Source organism: Penaeus vannamei, chromosome 15 (genome assembly GCF_042767895.1).
Source record: "Penaeus vannamei isolate JL-2024 chromosome 15, ASM4276789v1, whole genome shotgun sequence".
NCBI classification, from domain to species: Eukaryota; Metazoa; Arthropoda; class Malacostraca; order Decapoda; family Penaeidae; genus Penaeus; species Penaeus vannamei.
The window spans coordinates 31,904,818-31,909,817 of record NC_091563.1 but is presented as its reverse complement, the minus strand read 5'-3'; the positions used below and the strand labels follow the sequence as shown (position 1 = coordinate 31,909,817).

Genomic DNA, 5,000 nt, shown 5'->3' with positions numbered 1-5,000 from the left:
ACATTCTATCAAATATAAAACAAAATACCTATGACCCTTGTTCTCATCAGGAATCGAATCAGAGCTCTCCTGATTCAGAGTCAGTCGTGTCGAAAACCACACCATGAGAACATTGATGCTAATCCTATACAAAATAATCATCTCTCTCTCTCTCTCTCTCTCTCTCTCTCTCTCTCTCTCTCTCTCTCTGCCTGTACAAGTGTGTTCGTGTGTCTGGCTCTGTATATGTCTTCTTCCCTTTCTCTCTCTCCTTCTCTCTGCTACTCTCGCTATCTTTCTTTTTGCCTCTGCTACTAAAGCTATACCTATCCAAATTAATCTCTGCTTGTATATGTCTGTTCGACTGTCTGGCTCTTTATGTTTTTATTTTTCTCTCTCTCCTTATCTCTGTTAATGTTTCTTTCTCCTTGTACCTGCTACTCTCTCTCTCTCTCTCTCTCTACCCATATGTCTGTTCGTCTGTATGATTCTGTATGTCTTCTCTCTCTTTCCATGTCTCTGCTACTGTCTCTCTTTCTCTCTTTTACTTATTTGTCTCAAGAATTGTCATCGTATACAGCAGTGATCCGTATCATTATATTACCCTTGATTATACACAAATAATCTTATCTTTAAAACTAAATGCATATATACTGAAATAGATACATATTCATCAGTCTAGAGATCCATATCTACCGGATAGATAGATAAATAAATGTATATTTATTAGCCAGATATGCATCAATTTCTGCAGGTATGCATGTCCGTATATATGCACATTAATTGGGTCAGGCCTGTCACATTTTTAACAAACCAGTCGATTATCTTGATTTTTTTATCACTATCATCACTATATCCGACTCATCACACACAAAGCAATGTACGTTTCCTTCTCCCTCTCCTTATTTTTTTCTCTCTTTCACTGCTATGATTTATAGGTGATGATATGCTTACATACTATCAAATAAAAAAAAATATATATATGTTCTCACTGGGAATCGAACCCGAGTCAGTCGTGTTGGCCAATACTCCATGGGAAGTTATTAATATGAGAGGGAAGCTGTATCTATAAAAAAATAATCTCCTCCCCCCCTCTCTCTCTGTCTTTCTCTCTCTCTCTCTCTCTCTCTCTCTCCCTTTGCCTGTTCGTCTGTCTGGCTCTGTGTGTCTTCTCTCTGTTTTTGCTAGCGTCTCTCTCTCTATCTCCATCTCTTTCTTTCTCTTTATCTCTCCTTCTCTCTCTCGCTCCTCTCTTTCTTTCTCCTCTCCTGTCTCTCTTTTTTTCTTTCTCTCTCTCTTCGACTGTATATGTCTGTTCGTCTATCTGTATTTCTCTCTCTCTCTCTCCTTGTCTCTGCTACCGTCTCTATCTGTCTCTCTTTCTCTTTCTATTTCCACATTGATTGGATCAGGCCTCGGACAGTTTTAACAAACCAGCCGATTATCTTCATTTTTTATCTCTACCATTATACGCACTATTATACACACTATCATCATTATCACTACATCCGACTCATCACACACAAAACAATGCATGCTTCCTTCTTCCTCTCCGTATCTTTCTCTGTCACTGATATGTTTATAGTTGATAATATGCCTACATACTATCAAATATATAAGAAAAAATGATTTCAATCTTGTTCTCATCGGGAATCGAACCCGAGCACTCCTGATTCAGAGTCAGTCATGTTGACCACTACACCATGAGAACGTATTATTAAGAAGAGGAAGCTATATCTATACAAAATAATCTCCTTTCTCTCTCGCTCTCTCTTTCTGCCTGTGTATGTTTGTTCGTCTATCTGGTTCTGCATGTCTTCTCTCTCTCTCTTTGTTTCTGGTATCGTCTCCCTCTCTATCTCTATCTCTCTCTTTCTCTCTCCCTTTCTCTTTCTTTCTCTCAGTCTCTCACTATTTCTCATTCTATCTCTCTATTCGACTGTATATGTCTGTTCTTATCTCTGGCTTTGTATGTTTTCTCTCTCATTCCTTGTCTTTGCTACTGCCTTTCTCTCTCCTTGTCTCTGCTACTGTCTCTCTCTCTCTATCTCTCCTTGTCTCTGCTACTGCCTCTGTCTCTTTCTCTTTTTCTCTTTCTATTTCCACATTAACTGGATGAGGTACTGTACGAACTAAAATACACACTATCATCATCACTACATCCGACTCACCACACACAAAACAATGCATACTTCCTTTTCCCTCTCCTTATCTTTCTCTCTGTCACTGTTATGATTTATAGTTGAGGATAGGCCTACATGTTATCAAATAAAAAAATAAGCTCTGTTATCATTCTCAACGGGAATTGAACCCAAGCTCTTTCTTTCTCTCTCTCTCTCTGCCTGTGTATGCCTGTTTGTGTGTCTGCCTCTTTATGCCTTCTCTTTCCTTGTCTTTGCTACTCTCTCTCTCTCTCTATCTATTTCTGCTACTGTCTGTAAGTCTGACTTTCTTCCCCCACCTCATACGTTTATCATAAATCCTCTGATTTGTATCCATCAGACGGGTGAAGAGGTGAAGGAGGAGAAGAGAGAGATAGAGGGAAAATGAGAGAGCGAAAAAAAAACATATATATATAGATAGATAGATAGATATATAAAGAAAGAGAAAGAGAGAGAGAGAGAGAGAGAGAGAGAGAGAGAGAGAGGAAAGAGGAATATATATAATTATTTTCTCCTTCCTTTTTCCCTCCACTGCAGTATTTTTCGTTGTTCTGAGTGAGGTTGACGTGTGCCTCGTGTTTCTCCCTGTCGCCGTTTGATGTCGCTTTACGTCGCATTTTTCGGTTGTCCTCTTCTCTTCCACAGTATCCTCACTATGCATCATTCTGCCACACACACGTGCACACAGGTTTATATATATATATATATATATATATATATATATATATATATATATATATATATATATATATATATATATATATATATGCTATATGTCCACTCACATATTCCCGCTTCGCGTTTCCTTAAACGCCGTATTCTCTCCCTTAATCCACCTCCCAGAAGAGCGATGTTCAAGAAGCCTTTGTTTCAGAGAACAATTCTCTTCATCCCCGAGTTTGATGCTGATGTCGGAAACGCAATAAGGTTCATCTTCAGACGAGATATTCAAGACATCATAGACCTTAACTGAACATGCAATGCGAAACACGAGTAAATATCCGATGACTTATAGGGTCTGCAAATTACTAGGCCACAGCGTTAACCATTCCTCCATTCCTCAGATCTTCTCTGCTACAGAAAATGACAATTTATAAAACCAAAGCACTTGTTGCATCATCCTATGAAAGGTGAACTTGTACATGCATTTGCCTGTCTTACGTATTCAACCAAGTTCTGCAATCTAAAGCTGCGAAACTAACCTAAAGAAGCCCATGGCCAGATTGAGAGAAAGAGAAAGAAAGAGAAGGAGAGAGAAAGAGAGAAAGAAAGATAGAAAAAGAAAAAGAGAGCAAAAAAAAAAAAAGATAGAGAAAGGGAAATAGAAAGAGAGACAGGAGAGAATAAGACAGTGAGGAGAGATAAACGAAGACACAGAGAGAGGAGAGAGACAGACAAAATAAAGGAAAAAAAAAAATACGTACACAAAGAGCAAACAAAGAACAAGAAACTAACAAAAATAACTTCAAAGTCATACATCAAAAATCCGCGAATAGTTATGAATACACGATATATCCACAACAATAAACTGGGACATAACAGATCTTTTCCCTTTCATATTACCTTTCTCTTCAATTATCCTGACCTTGTATCCATAACACCCACGATTCTGCCTTACCCTTCGCTCTGTGATATATGCTTCCGTTGTCTCGCCCAAAGTTGGTCATTTGGATCCTGTAAGGTCATATAAAATCAGAATTAAAAACTTGAAAGTACTCTTTTTGATACGTGAGCGAGTTTCTATCAGTTCAGACATGCATATATAAAGGATAAATAGATAGATGCATATCTATTAGATAGATCGATATGCTTCTATTTCTACGTGTATGCGTGTCCATATATATACACATTCATTGGGTCAGGCCTAACCCAATTTTTTTTTTTTTTATCTCTATTTTACACACTATCATCATCACATACAAAACAATGCATGTTTTTTTCTCCTTCTTCTTCTCTCTTTCTCCGCCACTGCTACGGTTTATAATTGGTGATATACCAGCATACTATCAAATACTAATACTAATAATAAATAAAAAAAATTAAGGAGGCATGTTCTCATCGGGAATCGAACCCAAGTTCTTCTGATTCAGAGTCAGTCGTGTTGACCACTACACCATGAAAACTTACTGTAATTGGACAGGAAGAGATAATTTTTTGGGTCTTTCTCTTGCTGTCTCTCTATCTCTTTCTCTGCCTGTGTATGTCTGTTCGTCTGTCTACCTCTGTATGTCTTCTCTCTCTCTCCTTGTCTCTGCTACCCTGTCTTTCACTTTTTTTCTGTCTATCTCTGCTACTGTCTGGCAGTGTGACTTTCTCCTCCCAACTCATACCTTATTATAAACCCTCTGCTTTGTATACATCAGAAGGGTGATGAGGTGAAGGAGGAGAAGGGAGAAATAGAGAGAAAGTGAGAGAGGGAGAGAGAGATAGAAAGAGGAGAGGGAGAGAAAGAGAGAGAGAGAGGGAGAGAAAGAGAGAGAGAGAGAGAGAGAGAGAGAGAGAGAGAGAGAGAGAGAGAGAGAGAGAGAGAGAGAGGGGGGGGGGGGATAAAAAAAATTTCCTTCACTTCCTCTACTGCAGTATTCTACTTTTTTCTGTGTGAGGTTGACGTGTGCCTTGTGTTTCTCCCTGTCGCCATTTGATGTCGCTTTACGTCGCATTTTTCGGTTGTCCTCTTCTCTTCCACAGTATCCTCACTATGCATCATTAACAAAGAATAAAAACGGAATATTTAACCTAAGCATTTGTTGCAGCATCCAATCAATGGTGAATTTGTACATGCATTTGCCATTCTTGTGGATTCAATGAAGGGCTATGGTTTAAAGCCGCGAAACTGTACTAAAGAAGCCACTGGTCAGA

The 5,000-nt window shown here is 38.6% G+C and overlaps 1 non-coding gene across 1 annotated transcript; it reads right to left on the bottom strand.

Annotated features, from left to right (window-relative positions):
* Positions 1 to 1,617: 1,617 nt before the first annotated feature.
* TRNAQ-CUG (transfer RNA glutamine (anticodon CUG)) lies at positions 1,618 to 1,690 on the bottom strand. The gene has a single exon. It is a non-coding gene; the product is annotated as a tRNA-Gln (tRNA).
* Between the last annotated feature and the right edge of the window lie 3,310 nt (positions 1,691 to 5,000).